Here is a 17,419-nt window from a genome sequence, read left to right as displayed (position 1 = left end):
AAGCTGCTTACCTGCACTTATCAACCTTTTTTTCTCTCAGGCAGGATTGATGTCACATTCAGGAATCTCTGTTGTCCCTCCCTGTTAGTGTTTATCTCTGAGACTATCTACCGGCGACACACCTCCCCATCTCAGCTCGCTCCCTATTCACAACACTCTGCCTCCCGAATGTCTTCATAAATTACATCATCACTTCATCCTGATTAATCTCATATCATCAATGACACTCAAAAACAAATCGCTTATACTTCCATGTTGTATTCCCTGGGTTTGAAGAACACTCATTATTATCCTCTCTTATTTGTCTTGTGTTCTTTCAATTCTGTTAAAGATTATAGACATCCTGTCTGTCTGAAAATCTGGACTACATCTCCTGAGAATTTCACACAATCCTCATTTTGTCTCCAACATGTTTTCTCTTTTTTCCCCTAATCTGTTTGTTCCTTTGTTGGTCCTCTGAGCTGTCGATGCATCTGTTTCTCAGCTGTAACTCATCCAAGTGGTGTTCTAGAAGCTCGTTCAGTCCCACTTTACTTGCTGTGGATGACATGAGGGCTGTTCTCTCCATCTGCCCTCCTTCCCTCAATGTGAGGGTTTAACGGTGTGTGTTATGATAGGTTCTGCTTGCTGCCCTGCACTGTAGATAGAGCTTAGCACACTTATTGGCTCAGTAATGGGATATCTGCTTCAGATTGGTAGGTTTGCTGTGTGAGTTTTCTGTCCTCACACGCGTTTTATTCTTTACATACAAAAACATGTTAATTATTCAACACCACTGAAACCTTGCGTTACATAACCGCAAAAACATTCATACTCAAGAAAATATCAGTGAATTATGCTTCCCAAGAGAATGTTGCTGTTACGCAAGCAGTTTTATTAATTCAAAGGATTTTGTGTTTTTTCAAATATCCACTCCGTCTCAATTTAGGTTGAGGTTTAAAGGAAAGAATACGATATGGAAAACAATGAAACATCTACTTTCAATGAGGCCCATTTTGTTGTCTGATGGTGTGTTACCGTTGTTCCTGTGGATAACCCCGCCTGGCAAAAAAACTCCACACAATTGGTTTGGCAAGGCCAAAAACAGCATTAACTTGAGACACGCATCATGTTAAGTGGGCTGTACAATAGATGACTGACAGTTCTCTCCTTCACTTTGACAGCAACATGAATCAATTCTACATCAGATTGATGAACACACCGGTCTTTGACTGTGATTTCTAAACTGGAAACACTCCACCAAAATCATTGCGTCTTCATCATTTGGTGGCAAGAAATAGAGTAAGACACGCAGATGTAAAATTATGGTTCATGTTTTATCAAACTACTTAGTTTTGATAGTTGATTTTAGTGAGTTTACATTATTATATACTGTAAACATTCAGTTGCTCTCCCTCTCTGTGTGTGTGTGTGTGTGTGTGTGTGTGTGTGTGTGTGTGTGTGTGTATCAGAGCTTCTCCTGGCATTGTTGACATAGCCCAACAGGCTGTGCGTGATTTTAGTGCACGTGAGCGTGCCCCACTGATTAGCTCACGGCCGCCGCACTGCACTGCTCTCATACAGCGGTTACAGCTGATAACACCGTCCCGACCGACATATCGTATCGTGGCACCTTTCACCACACAAAAATTGTTGAAAAGATATTCAACAAGACAGAGTTCATATTTGGGAAAATTGTTCACTCACTTGTCATTTCTCTCACCTCTTCCTCCCCCCCCACTGTCTGGCTTGGTCTGGAAAAAAAAGCATCCCTGAGCTTTGTGCCTGTCTCTGTGTCTGGAATACGATGTGCACTGTTTATTTATTTGTGCATGTGGCAGGGGAGCAGATAACATGTTTGTGCATATATTTGTTAATGTGCTGTATTAATCCTAATATGGAAAATGAGAAAGGGACAAAAAGGGAGGTTATCACCGAGAGATGAAAGAAAAGATGACAAAACGAAGCTAATCGGGGTGAAAGCAACGTCGCCATCACACTCGTCATCTGCCCTCCCGTTGCCATTTAGTTTCCCTTTAAAGTACTGGAGAGCATTGAGCTATGGGGCCGATACATTGAAACGCATTATGTCAGACCCTTGATCAATGTAGTCTAGAATGCCAAGACCTGTGTCTGAGAAAAAAAAAAAAAAAAACCTCATAACTGCATTCTCTCCTTCGTCTGGCTTGTGTCCAGGACTTTCAATCCGTTCACAGCGAGAACTCAGAAAGAGATTGAATTAGGTCTTAGGCGTTGAACCACGGTTTCTTAATTGGCACAGGATTAGTTCACATTGATTTGGCCTGATTAGAGTCCCTAGCTTGTGTTTCCACTTAATCACTGAGCAGACCCTTTTCTTGAACCACCATTTGCATGCACCCTTCCCCTCAGCCCACATCACTCACTCGCATTCCACGGCAACCTTTTTGAATTTGCATGAAATCATCGACCTTGACTCTGGCTGCTTTACTATCGCTGCTTCTGCTGCTGCTGCAGCACACATACTACGCTGTGTTAATCAGATTTCTTGGTGGTGTTGTTATAATTACAGTCTTGGTACAGTATAGCAAGAGGCTGATGCTCTGCCAGGTCTAGAAAATTGCCCTCTGGTTACAGAGAATGTTCTGATAGATCGCAGTGGAGAGCGATGGAGTGAGAGAAGGAGCCAGGGAAAGATTGTCTCCAGGGGAAATAAAGTAAAAAAAATGGGAAAAATCACAGATTATGCATGAAAGGGAACAAAAGAGTGGCAGAGACCGAAAAATATCACAAATAAGGTTTTGGGGGCAATATGCTAGGAAAGGCAGCAGCAGAAAGAAGATAAGAGGGAGACCGATATGAATGGAGAGGGTGACATAGGAGCGGAGATGGACTGGAGCTGTGACGAGACTATCTATTTACAGTTAATTCTGTGCTTCCGCCTCTCAAAGCTCAGACCTTGAAGGCAAGTGTCCCCATTGAATTCAATTTATTAGACCATTGTATTTTCTGTGGAATTGATATGTGAAATTGCGCAACATCTTGGTGCCTGATGTTGAATTTTCCCGTTGTGATGAAACCTGTCATGTCTCAGAATAACTTGCGCTGATAAGACATGTGTTCGTAAAAGTGTGCACTCGCGCAGGATGTGACATCTAGTCAACGACATGATTGGATTTGATTATAGGCTCAGACTACAGATGGGCATTTATAGGTGGTGTAATCTCACCTTGCCAGACCTGACTCTCACAGGAGAAATGTCAAACTAAACACACTTTCATTTTAGATAAAGAAAACAATCTGGGCTGTTTTAAATGTCCTAATTCAATCAGGAGTGTCATGGGGATGTCGAAATAGCACAACGCTGACAGGAGCTCATGAGGTGAAATTTTATTGAAAAAGGTATTGCGTCGAACTAATTACCTGCCTTATGTTCAATTCAAATTATTTTTCCAAATTCAAACTGATTTTTTTCTAATATTTGTTAGCCATTACTTTGCTGTTAGCCACTATGATTTGAGGATACCCAAAGCTTTGCAGCTGAATGTATTTTGCCCAAATACGCCACGGTAGAGTGAAGAAATAATTTGTTTATTCGTTTATATCTTAACCTTATTTTTCATTCATTTATTTCTCATTTTTTCTTCATACATTTTCAAAAAGATGACAAGTAGGGGCGATTTAGTCATTTATTTTTCATGACATAACTGTCGCTGCATTTCAAAATAAAGAAGTTTGATCAGAGCATGACAGTGCCTTCACCTGTCTACAATCACTGCTGCCATGATCACTGGAAAGTCAGGGCGGGACACTTCCCTTAGATATTTTGCGCTCTTGACTGACTCAAGCAGTCCTTTGTCCTTTTGCACAGCCAGAGTGAAGTCTTTACATGACAAGTCACAGTTCACAGATATTTAAAGTACATTTTTGATCCGCTTTTTGCTGCATCTGTTTCTTGAGTCTGACCGTGGTCATGGACCATGGAGAGAGAGAGTCGTCTCTACAAACGCATTTGAGACTGACACACTGAGGACAAAAATACAATCCAGAACCGCCACCCACTTCTCATTGTTGCATTTTGTGGTATCCTGTCCGTGTTTCAGTATTTCCTCTCAGCTAGCGCAAGTCTTCATAAAAGTTGGTACATACTGAGTGCCTCTGTCATTGTCAACTGAGAAAACTTGGGCTCACCTTTGGTCAGGGACAATTAATCCAAAATATCCTGCACAATCACAATCCGGCCCTAATACTCATTGTAATCATTCCAGCTTTTGTTCTTCGCAAGAGCCGGGTCATTCTTATCTCCATGGCCAATGAGAATTCCTGACAGCATAAAGCACATAAGGCTTTTGTTGCATCACCGCTAATGGGCATAACCCCTTTTGTTTTGGCTTTGCATTGTTTGTTGTAGCTCCAAAGTGTTTTTGTTTTGTTTTTGCAGGTTAATCCATATTTGCACATGCCAAACTGACCAAACAACACCAGACATTTCTGAAACAGCTCGTTTGAATAGAAATGGTCAGTTTGTGGTAAATGTATGCATATTACCTTTAAATACGTGCAAATCGCACAGGAGCACGAGATGCTATTTGCTTGGCTGTGCAGTTTGTGGGTGCTTTGGGAATAGCTTTGAATTTCTTTTTGTCTTATTTGTGCAAGTTTAGTGGCCGAAACAGCCGGGCAATCCTTTAGTGAATTTGCTCCTGTGTGTACAGTGTTGCCAATGACTCAGTAGGTCTTGAAATTCTATGAACAATAAGTAACATCTAGTGGGAATTTGTGCAATTGTTTGTGTCTTTACACAAAAATTGTGGAGAATTCAAATTTCAGTCCAACATCAAGTTTTCCATTATTATTGTATAGCTTGTTAGCGAGGTGAACAGTATTTCATAGTTGGTTACCACTGAAAACGGAAACGGATACCCTGGGTAAGTGAAGGGAAGCAGAAAGCAATAGTCAGCCAGTATCATCAGGACGTATCTGAGCAGTCCACATCTATTGAGTCAGACTGTAAGATGATAAACTGAGAGATTCTTCTGATTGTCAAAATGGTTCTATAGATATTACATTGGCATCTATTTCACTTTTCCGACTCGGGTGACATTCACACAGTCGGACAAAATGAACCATATGTCTCCTTTACTCTTCCACTACATTGCTCATATTTGATTGTTTTGGCTGCTGTTCATATGTATTCGGGGCATATGATGGCGACCGACTGTATGGGGCGACCGTGGCTCACTAGCTTAAGAGGGTTGTCTGGCAACCGCAGGGTTGCCAGTCGAGGATCCCAGTCGATCCTCGACTGGGACGTGTCACGTGTCGAAGTGTCCCTGAGCAAGACACTGAACCCCCGGCTCCCCGGGCGCCTGTCATTGGCAGCCCACTGCTCCCTATATACAGGGATGGGTCAAATGCAGAGACAAATTTCCCCCTTAAAGGGATCAATATAGTATAATAAAAAAAAATAAAAATATTATACACTGACAATGATGACAAAAAGACAAATGGGCATAGAAAGACAATGACAGAAGGTATCACATCTGGGTTTGTACATTCAGAGTGCTCCTCCTCCTCCTCTCTGCAGAGGTTAGCTGACTTGTACAACATACGGCACCCTTATCCTTAGACCCTTGAGTCAGATAAGGAATGCCACTGACAAAAAAAACCTTAACCAATAAAAAAAGAACTTCTCAACAGTATTTTATGTAAGATCTTTTTTTTTTTTTTTGTTTACATAAACGTATCGGCATGTTTCAGATCAGAATTGTAAGAAACCAATGCCCCTTTGCGCACATTTACTGGAAAATAACTGATCTGACATTTCACATATAACGGAAAACACAGTCGAATCTCCTTCTTAAAGCGATTCTGTGCCTCTACACATACACGCATATATACACACAAACACCTCATTTTCAATAAAATGACCACCTGTCATCAGTGTGTGGGTCTCACTTTACAGCACTGTGAATTCATTATGTGTGCCCTTTAGAAGTCTTACCAGCCAGGTGGGGTGCTGTCAACCCCCCTCCTGCCTCTGAATCACACCGAGCATTTCAATTGCAAATACTGTACACATCTCGGTGCTCTTCTAAAAAATCCCTAAATTATGCAACAAACTGCACATTAATCTATAGGTACACTTGCAGACGCAACTCGCATTCTTTTTCTTATTTTGAATAGTTCAAAGCGTTTTACCTACGTCTGTCTGTGTACTGTTAAAACAGGTTTTTATGTCCAACCTATAGGCCTGGAAATACATTTTTATACTCTGTCTCCTTCTTGAAATTGTCTCTGGCTAGCTCTCTGTGTTGATTATATTTATTATATATTCACTTCAACATGCGTCACATAGTATTACATTACAGTATGTTGTTATTATTTATTCCAAAAACCAAATAATCTGAAAAACGTTTGTTTGGACCAAAAGCCCAGTGCTCCGATAACACACACTTACTGTGCAATTATCAGAAGATTGTGACTAATTATTATAAAAAATGCCATTAGACATTACCGGTCCCATAATTGTTTTTTGCCCACTATGTGGAAGGCATGAGCCGCCCTATTATGCCTCTGGTTGGCGTACCATAATATTCTTACCACGAACCTGAAACTGAACTAATTTCACTACTCATGCCTAAACCTAACCAATTAAGGCAGCTTGTAATTAGATGCATAGTTGTGGGTCATGCCTTTCACCCAAAATTGCATGGAGAGTGTGTATTTTCAGGAAAATTTGGCCTATGTCCATTTGTTTTTAGGCTAATGGATAATTGGGCTTTAGGTCCAATAGGACATTTTGCAGACTATTGGGGTTTTGGAATAATGGGCCATCAGAACAATGGGCAGTCCCTCACATAGCATCGTGCTGAAAAATTAAAATCGGGGTGTTCATACGGGTGTCATGTTTATATCGCTGCCAGCTGGAGCTGAAAAATACCTGTAACTACAGCAGAGTCGATCGTCGCTACAATGAATGCCGATTCTAACCTTTCCCACTGTACACAAAAGCCAGATGTCAGTGGGGAAGGTTTTTTTTTTGTTTTGTTTTTTGTCCAGTAGTTAGATTAATCGCCCATGGTTTATTTAAAATCTGGAATTATTTGTCTCACAAAGAGATTTGGGTTTATTTTGTATCGGATTAGTGTCTGTTTTTCTGCAGATAGATGAGATTCTAAAAGTTTACTGACTCTGTGTTCGTGCATTCATTCATTCATTATATATTTACACTGTTCTGGCCCTCAGCTATTTGAAGGATGTGACTGTATGTTTATAGCTGCCTGTGTTTGCAGCTAAGGGATAAGGCCTAATAGAAAAAGTCAGGTCGGACCGGGGCACAGCTTGGATTTATGGTTGCCTGAGCAATGTCAGTCCAAAGTGATCTGAGACGGTCTTACTGAATCATCACTAGTTTATGTGTAAGTGTGTGTATGTAGAGGGGAGGGGTTAGAGGCTCTTGTTGACTGGCAGTGCTAAATCTAAATCCTCTTTTTTTCCGTCAATAATTCTCTGCTTTTTCACAGCCCCTCTAATCCTCTTTCTTACGTGACTCACCTCTATTTATCACCAGAGTGCCCGCATGCCTCAAACAATCAGGCAAAAGTGTGCAAACAGTCCGTTTAGTGTTTGTACGTGTGTGTGCATATGTGTGAGTGTGATTTTCAATCTCCGTTGATCTTGATCTTCTAGCTATGTGTCCTTGCCTGTTTGTGTATTTATTTTGCTGTCTGCTGGCAGTTAAGGAATCGCATGACGCCTGAGTTGATGTTATGAGCTCCTGCTCCACAAATACCATCTTTGTCCAAAATAAGCATCAGGTCCGCAGCTGACTGTTGTAAAGTCATGCTGCTGTGGAAATGTAATAAAGCATAGAGATAATCACTGCTTAAGTTTGAATAATGCCTCTGTATAATGGATCCGTGCTACACCAGCGTAGAGTTTATGCATCATGCTGGGTTGGCCGGCAGCCCGCTGGTGCTGCTGCTGCTGACTCAGTGCAAGCATAGCTGGGGCTTGGGGGGTTAATGCAGCCGGGCCACGGGCTGATCCACAGCCCATCCTCATCTGCCAAAACTTCAAAGGATGCCCTGACAGAGTCTAAATCGCCGTCTCCTCCAGTCAAGGCTCTGCAGAACACTTCCCCTCCCCCTCAGTGCACAGGTCAAACTTGGCCTCATCTTTTATGTATCGCTTACCCCATTGATTGCGCTCTAAGAGATTCATAAATACAGAAGGCCCTATTTCCGTATCACACTCCAGCATATGGAGTTTTTTTTAGTTTTTTTTTAACAGTGGAAATATTTCTCTCATTTGTAAAGCTCTCGTTTTATTTCCCCCTCATTCTTTTCATTGTTTCTGTTCCCCTGTCATTCTTCATCCCTGTCTTATCTCTCGCTCTCTCTCTCTCGCTCTCGCTCTCTGCATATCGCTCTCCTGACTTTCATGACTTTCACTTATTTTGCGTAGAAGGTCACAGTCATCTCTCCTTTTGACAGACCTTTTTTCTTTTTCTTTTGGTATTTATTGTTCATTCATGAATTATTCAGATTGCAGATAGTGAATACAGTGAATTTGAGAGCTGCAGTTGATTTACAGGAAGCTTCCTGGAGATGGATACTTGGAACAACTTCTTCAAATCAAATCTGGACACACCCCTTGTTACACCATAATAAAGACCCTACACTATAATGAAAACCCTTCTTAATCACTGACTCAAATCATAATACCAGTCTAATCCCATTCTTGTTTTTCTGTGCATGTGGCTGTTGTTGATTTGAAAGTAGACACAGCTGGGGAAGGGCCAGTGGGTCTTCTTTGCCTATTCTGCTTACTTGTACTGGGAGCAGTGAAATCTTTATTAGTATGCCAACGGCGTGTCTCAAATATTCATTTATGTTCATCCCTTGGTTGTTTACTTATTCATGAAATCTTGTGTTGATCCATTTCTTTTAACAGCCCTCCCGACCCACCCTCTGTTTCTGTACCTGTGTTTAAGTGATGTGCGTGTTATGCGCCCCAGCAGAGTGTGAAATTGAAATTTTCCCCTGCAGAGGTGACATGATTGACAGAATACAGAGGACACATGAGATGTGAAATCCCATCTTTTACCAACATTGTTGTCATTTATCACTTTAAAACTACGAAGGGGTTCAATTTAAAGAGTTTTATCTCTTGATAATACTTATATTGCCATATTATCACGTTTATAATACTATAATCTCATAGTAAAGGCTGCTGTTTAAATATGCCTTCGTCTGTGAGTGTACCCGGATAGTTTGACTGCAATCTGATTGGTTTGAAGATATTGAGCTTCAACATGTTCACATCCTACTTAATACAACTGCATGTATTGAAGGTGCCTTTTATTTAAAAAATAACAGGCACCTTAGAGATACTCTAAATATCAAAATCCTCGCACATATTTAAATTGGGTTTTCTAGGTCAGGTGAGTTGCAGACGGGAACCTTCTAATACTGAGAACTCATTCAGCACCGGATCTCAGAGTTAGCCTGAGATCACTAAAATGTTCAATAATTCAACAACTATAAAACTGAATTTATCTCACGCTCCTACATAATACAAGCCTTAGCCATCCTCTCTGAATTGTCACAGTAACTTTGAGTTATTAATAACATTACTAGATGTCTAGCATAATAGTCAGTAGTAAATATAAGTTCCAAGAAGATAATGACTCTTGATTAAGTTGGCGTATTTAACAAAATAGATAGTTGAAGTAGATAGTGCATAAATGTTACAAAACTAACTTTGCATGAACTTAACATTGCCAGACTTTTGTTTTTGTTGGTATCACTGCATTCTTGTCATGTGAAAAGGACCTGAAGCCCCCCTGGAGCATTGCCCCCCCCTCTGACCTGTGTGTGTGTGTGCAACCTGTCCAAACCTAGTCCCACCTGGCGAGCGTCGGACAGACCACCATCTGTTAAGTGCCCCCACAATGAACTACCTGCCACCTCCTCTTCATCACCATAATGGGATCTCATGAAAAGGATTCTTTCCACTGAACTAATTGGCAAATTGTTAGTCAATTCTTTTAAGCACAATTATGAATCTGGTTGATAGGTTATTACAAGGGATAATTATATAAGATGTCTGAGAACAGGATGTTTTCCGACATAAGCCTTTTTCATGTGGGGGGAAAAAACACAACAAGACAGGCCAGTGCCTTGTGCTTTAAGAAATGGCAGTGAGTGTTGGTGATCTATCTGCTTTATTGTTAAGTAGAGTGAGTCATTGCCCTGAGACAATCACCCTCCCTCAAAACACCTAGAGGACTTAACAAGCTAGATTTAAAGACGCTCAAATAGGCTTAAAATGAACCTTATCTTTTTTTTTCCCCTCCCTCCTTTTGTGCCGTATCCCTGAGATGTTGCTTCCCAAAAGACAGGTTTAGGATAAAAACCAACATGTTTTTACATGATTTTACAGCCAAACAAAACTTTGCTTAGCTAACTATACACACAGACATTTTAATGTCCTTTAAGCCACCCTCTCGGGTCAATGAAGATCATCGTTTTCAATTTGTTTCTGGGGTCAACTTAGAAGCAGGAAGGTTTTTCTGTTCTTTTCTTCCAAAGAAGATTTGTGCCGTCTACCATCCCCGAGCATTTCACGAGTAATTGCAACACTGAAGTGAGTCTGGAAAAAGTGCAGGGAGCAACATCACAGCATGAGCACATGGCACATGGACCAGCACATTAGCCACCAGAGCACCACAGGAGTGTTTTTCTATGTTGTGATGAATTCTCAACCATGGACTCTGTCTTTTTTCACTTCAAGGTGGCGAAATGTGCTCGCACGGAGGACGAGCAGCCTGGAATTAAGCACAGGAGAGAAAAGATGCCGAAGATGAGACAATAAAGAAGGTGAGTTAGACTTCTCTGCGTGCCTTTCCTCCACTGGATCATTATTGCCGACATTGCTCCTATAAGTAGCATGTGTGCATCTTGAATTGATGCCTATAATGTGGGTTTCACTGAGGTTAGCAGTACATAAAGAAACATTTTGATGTTCTGTGTATAATATTAATTCTGGGTGCTGTCAATTTTCACACCTGCATACTCACAGTTCACCTTTGACCCTTCAAATGCAGCCTGGTGCTCTAAAAGCTATAACCTTTCAGCGCGCCATTAGTGGAAACGCATCCGTCAAGGTTGACGGCTTACCATCGATGGCAGCAAAAATGAGACAGAAAGAGACACAAACGCTGAGCAGACAGCGACAGAGGGGCGAATGGCAGGAAAAAGGGGGATGATGGAAAGATGAGTCGAACAGATGAAATGAAAAGGAGGTTTCACAGAGGCTGTTAGGATTAAATGCTTTTTCCTGTTTGTATAATAACAACTGGTGACAGAGCAGATGGTTGTGGTGAGATAAACAGTTTAAAAAGTGCCTAATGGCAAATAAAAGTGCTGAACATGTTTACTGTGCCAGGAGTAAGTCAAAGCACTCTAGCAATGTGGTGCAAAAAGTAAGGGAGGGCAAACAGGAGCGAAGGCAAAGGATTTAGAGTTATTTTTGTCATAGGACACAAATAAAAACATTATTACGAATATTATAATCTCACATTAGGATCATCGTTTTATGACTTTCACTTGTGGATGGATGCTGTATAATACACTTAGGATCTATCCTGTTAATGAATTTTCACATTTTCACATTTTCTTTTTTCATCCGTAAGAGTCGTTAAGGATTCTGGGAATATCTTCATATAACAGCTCTTCAGCAGCATTTCGGGGCTTTTCAAAGATTGCTGGATCTTTCATTTTTGGAAAATCTGCTCTGTGTCTCAGATGTAATGATAACACATAAGAAGCCCAGACTGGGGCTGAGGGCTGATTGTGCTGTTTGCCAAGTTTTCTCCGCAATCAAGGCGCAGAAATTATTTTTGAGATGTTGCACAACAATTAAACATTTAACAGAGAACTTGCTTTGTGATTGGGATCTCTTACACATCTCGTATATATACAACAGGCGCTTCTGAACAAATGTTATTAATAACTTTTCAAATTAGTAATTATATATGATCTGACCTGTAAATGTACCGTATGCTGTAAACTGTTGTCTTGTCATTTATCAAGCTGACATTTTCGATTGAAACATTCTGTTTTTGTCAGACATCTCAAAAAGCCAGTTTGCTTGACAATGGACTGATTAGAGCACTGACTTATGAGCTATAATGCAATGTAAAGTTGTTATACTTGCAGGAAATAATTCAGAATAGGTTTTTCTCAGAATTCAACGTTTTCCAGAATAAAATGGTGTGTACGTAATAATCACATCAGCTGCAGCTTAATTAGAAAGGAAAAAGTGCATCGCCATTACCACGAGTGGTTAATATATAATCACGCATGGGATCCCATCTCTCGCTCAGCTCTTGTAGACGAGCCAACCCTGAACCCTGAGGCCTGGAGCAACTGCCAAAAAGCTGGATTTACAGCGAGCGCAGCTTACCATTTGAAAACGTATCATTGCGCTGGCTCGGATCATCATTGAAGGCCAATTGAAAAGAAGTAATGTGGACTACAAACAGACTCCAGGCCAATGTGTACTGTACACCAGGGAAGTGCGAAGAGGGAGGGAAAGTGTTCGGCAGGCAGTGGGATAAACGGATTGATAACTGACGCCATATCACAGAATTCCTGCTGTGCAGTCACACTCTTCAATTTAACATCTTTTTCAAATACTGAAATCTTGATGTTATCCTGTGCAAACAACATTTCTGGATTCCAATATCAAGCGGGTTTTCCGTGGAGTGTGTTTATGGAGATTAGGCAGCGAATGAGTGTGTAATTAGGGACGATCCAATGAGGTAAATCTTGGCCAGTGGGAAGAAAGCCATGGCACTGATACTGGCAATCACAGCAGAACAGAACGGACACCCGCGGTCGGGTTTAGGGAAAAGATAGAGGAGGAATGACCAAATAATGGAGAAGGGAGGTAAGTAAGGTTAGAGAGGGAAGAGAGGAGAGTGTTTTGGGATGTAACAGAGTGGAGAAAAGGGGAAGGTGACCCAAAACTGGGCTGGACATCACATATACTACTGACAGTATGGAAACGTGTAAAAGCTGCTCCTCATACCACACTCTTGATAGTCAAAGATTAACAATAAACTGCCCAGACTGAGCTAATCTGTTGTAGTCATGGTGCAAGAACACACACTTGTTTAGCTATGGAGCTTCAACGCAAGGTGTTGTGATTCATTTCTTCCACACTGCAGGCTACCAAAGATGAGGTTTATCGAGAATACACGTTGGCATAAATAGGTTGCAGTAGATGATACTCGACCTGAGACAAACCGTTTGGTGTGACCGTAAAGCACAGAGCACGCATAAGAACAGCTTCATTCACAATTTCAGGGCGAGTATTCTAAAAGTAATCACAAACATTTATAAATCCATCCAAGCTTTCAGCAACTCTTTAAGTGGTCCACTGTTTCAAAATGGGTTTTTTATGAGTAAGTTATTAATGAGGCTTTAATATATTTTAATATTGAGCACAAAGGAACTCTCAGCTAAAACCTCCTTATCTTTCAGCCTCCCCACTTCATTAATTCATAATAAACTAAATTTAAATGATTTTTTTCCTACCTTTCAAAGACTAATTTAAGATCATATCTCTTTGTTGCAGAAATGAGACTCCTTTACCGTGGTTCACATCCTGAGAGTTGCCCGTGATAGATAACATCTAATATTCAAAAAGTTATTTCATGTGATGTGTGTCACCTGAGTACACCAGTAAGTCGGAGGCTGTTATCTGTGTGTACCTGAGCAAATTATGAAATGAAAGCTAATTTAACTCGCACAATGAGCGGCGCCTTTCACAGTTAATTTGGTCGTTCATGAAACACTCAACAGCAAATCACTTTTACATCCTCAGTGCTTTGTTTCTAATTCCAACACTTCACAGTACTTGGGCGGCTAAGGAAAGACGTATAATGTTCTCTTTACAACACTGTAAAACGCTGCAACTCGATGATAATATTATCTTGAATATACTATCGTAAGTTCAAGTATCCTTGAAAATGCATAATATTTGATCTTGCACTTGAGATGAACCCATTTAGTTTCGATAAACATGACTAACATTTACTTTTACTTGACCTGTATTCGCTTCAGTCTCCATGGAAAACCATAATATCCATGTCAATAATATCCTGTGACGTGTTGCTTTTAATTGTCTGTCCCCACGCACTCAGTGTTTGACCCGAAAAAGGAAAGAACATAACATTCTGAACATTGTTGAATGAATATTGAACAAATAGTGGAATTGTCCTGAAATATTGATTTAATCGACCTCGGATGAACAAATAACATGTAAAATCTTACACTGAGAGTTATACAACTCTGTTCAGCTGAGATGAGTTATAAACAAAGGAGAGTTTATTAAAGGGCAGACGTGAATGTGCATCTAAAAAGCAACTATGCTGCACTAGCATGTGGTTCATTTCTCATCTCATGTCTCTCTCTTTCTTGATGCCTTTCTCTTTTTACTCTCCTTGTGTTATTTACTATCCATGTTCTGCCCTGAATGACATGTTGACCACAGTTACCATCTATGGGAACAGGAAATAGCCACTGAATTTCTGCTGAAGGGAATTAATCTCAGTAATCTGAGTTTAGGAACGAGGCCCCTGTCTTGAGTCTTTGATATGCTTTGGCTAAACCTGAGGTGACAGGAGACGTAATTGAGCCCATTTTTATGGCATTAGCCTTGCTTATTCCATTACGTTGGGAATTTTCATGCCCTCTATCCGTGTCGCCAAGTTGTGATGTGAGGTCAGCCGGGAGCTAGCTGCTGCTAACCGTCAGAGCACAGCGCTTACCTGGTTTGACACCTGCTCTCTGTGCAGGCAGCGTGTTCGGTTCAGGCTCAAATCTCCACAGTGGAGAGCTGGAAGTCTGCCTCCTAGCCTCTGTGTGACTGTGTGCGTTTGCAGTGTGTGTGTGCGTGGCGTTGTATTTGTGATTGCGTTCCTTGTGTATTTGTGTGTCGCATTGGATATGCGTCCACCAGCACTCATGCGAGAAGACAGCGGGTTTGACTCCCTCCCCCTAACCCTCTTGCTCAGTTGGATCTCACTCCCAGATCTGTCAGGCGTCTGTTGATGTGTCCTCGATGTGACGTGCCACCCACAGTGAAGGAGAGGCACAATTCATCCAGCTTTTTCTCATTGGTTTATCCGAGCACCTCCCATAACCCGTCTGTGACCTCTGCCCTCAGAAGTTAAGCAGATAGCCTTGCGTTGGTCTCAGAGATGTGGTCGAGGTAATCTCATCAAAAGGCTTCAGTTGGTCGTCAGCCCATTAACAGACAGCTAAATCTGCTTTTTATGCCTCTGGGCTAGCCGTTGCTTGAGGCACAATGTTTTCTGGTTGTCCGTCCGTCTCATTCTCGTGAACACTATATCTCATGACCGCCTGGACGGAATTAATGGAGATATACAACCACAACGTAGTAATTCCATTTTTTTTTGCAGTTTTGTTGACGAGCTTAATTATTTGCTGAGCTCGAGGGAGTTATTTCATATCACAATTATATGCAAATCACACATCATTGTTTGGTATTAGGCTTCACTGGCACTTAATGCAATATTTAATCTTTATTTAGCACATATTGTCTAATAATAAACGTAGAATAAATAGCTTGGCAACGGACAGTCGTAGGTTTTTCAACTACATCAGCTAAAAGAATATGAGCACATTAGCTGTGTGCACTTGAGGTCGGCTCTGTTTCCTGACATGTTATTAACTGTAGAATCAGTTGCTTGAAATCACCTGACACTCTGGATGCCTCTGGCAGCAGTTTGATGCCAATGCTGCCTGGCAGTGGCAAGTGTGACTGTACTGTGCATACTGTACAAAGGCTGCATGCACACAGCCACGCTGCTTGTTCCAGCAGGGAATGTTGTGTTTTTTTTAATAAAAACAACATGAATGCTTTGCAAGTCGCGTGCAATGATGCATCATATTTTTAGTGAGTAGGCAGCTGAATATACAAACGGTTTGTTTTGTAAGGTTTAATTGCCCATGTTCAGTTTGGGCTGCTCACAAGCAACTGCTTGAGTGGAAATAGCAGCTGTAATGAAGAAGCAGCAGCAGCAGCAGCAGTCTTATTATCAGCTACAAGTGTGCGAACACAGGAGAAATGCCACAAGGAGGAAACGGTTGCAAGCCTTACGGTGACTTCAGCAGCATTAGCAGTTTTTTTTCCACATGTGTTTCATGGCCACGGTGGATGGTTGAGGCTGCAGTGTGTTGTGCATAACATGCACGGAGATGCACACACACGTACTCCCTGACTCTATACGGTTCAATTAACTTATCGCCGTCACAGCACTATGCCGCTTCCACACAGTCCAGGATTAGACGCCCCAGATTTCACAGCTCTTAAGAGAGAATATAAACATGGAGGTTATTATTTTGTGTGTGCACAGATAGAAATATGCATATCCAAACAAATGGAGAGGATTTTTACCTGATTTTTGTTTGTGTGTTGACAGGCTCAGAATAGCTTTTGTTAAGCTGTCCCACTTGTAGTGGAATTGTGATAAAATGCATATTAAAGTAAAAAAAAAAAGAATTGATGCACTTAATTTTCTTACCATATAAACAACGTTTTGAATACAACGGTTGTCATTGTTGTGCAAAATTAAGGAATCATTTGAAATTGCTGAAGTCTATTCCATTTATATACTCAACACTCATGTACAGATGGTTAATAAGGCAATGGCACATAAGTAGCTTCAGTTTTCCTTGGCATAGATTCTACAAGTCTCTGGAACTTCACTGAAGGTATGAACAGCATCCTCCCAAGAGATATTTCCTGTTTCTTGTTTTGATGATTGTTGTGTTAACACAAGCCGAGGTATATTTCCAAAATAACTATTTTGTTGACGTGCCGTCTGACAGCAAACATGTTTTGTAGCTGTTCTGAATTGCCAATCTCTAAGGTGAGGTGAGCCTGCTGTCATAGGTGCTTATTTGGGTTTAGATCTTGTGGTCTGTGAATGTCATGTCTACTGTATGTGAGCAGTCGGTATGACATATAGGGAACTTCCCAAATTCTATAGTACTCCTCTAAATGCGTTAGCATTTTTACATTACATTTATCACAGATAATAAGTCCATAACTATATTTTAATATCTTTCTTTTTTAGCGTTCCCAATCAAATCTATCCTCTAAAAATATTTTTTTTAGTATTTCCTTGCTTGCCTTGCAGGATACATGAAGAAATAAAGCATAAGAAATGGCGACTTTGGTTGCTGTCCACACACATGATTCCAGAGGCCGGTACATACGAGTTCTCATTAGCTGAGGTGAAAACACATTGTTTTCCACCAGAAAATCCATTTGTTTCCATGGTGATGATGTGTCCTCCCTTTGCCTGCTTTTCATGGATAGCTTTATTGAACTTTATCTTTTTTTTTTTTTTTTTTTT

The 17,419-nt window shown here is 40.9% G+C and overlaps 1 protein-coding gene across 4 annotated transcripts in view; it reads left to right on the top strand.

Moving 5' to 3' along the window:
* Positions 1-17,419, top strand: part of dlgap1b (discs, large (Drosophila) homolog-associated protein 1b) — an 83,957-nt gene that overhangs the window by 18,806 nt on the left and 47,732 nt on the right. For all 4 annotated transcript variants that reach the window (XM_031850445.1, XM_031850446.1, XM_031850444.1 and 1 more), the window contains exon 2: positions 10,759-10,844. The gene's annotated coding sequence lies outside the window, so the exon portion shown is untranslated. The remainder of the gene's footprint in view (positions 1-10,758; positions 10,845-17,419) is intronic.

This window comes from Anarrhichthys ocellatus, unplaced genomic scaffold, assembly GCF_004355925.1.
Source record: "Anarrhichthys ocellatus isolate YVR2014 unplaced genomic scaffold, GSC_Weel_1.0 scaffold10, whole genome shotgun sequence".
NCBI lineage: Eukaryota > Metazoa > Chordata > Actinopteri > Perciformes > Anarhichadidae > Anarrhichthys > Anarrhichthys ocellatus.
The sequence above is the reverse complement of the archived record's forward strand: the minus strand, read 5'-3'. Positions and strand labels throughout refer to the sequence as shown.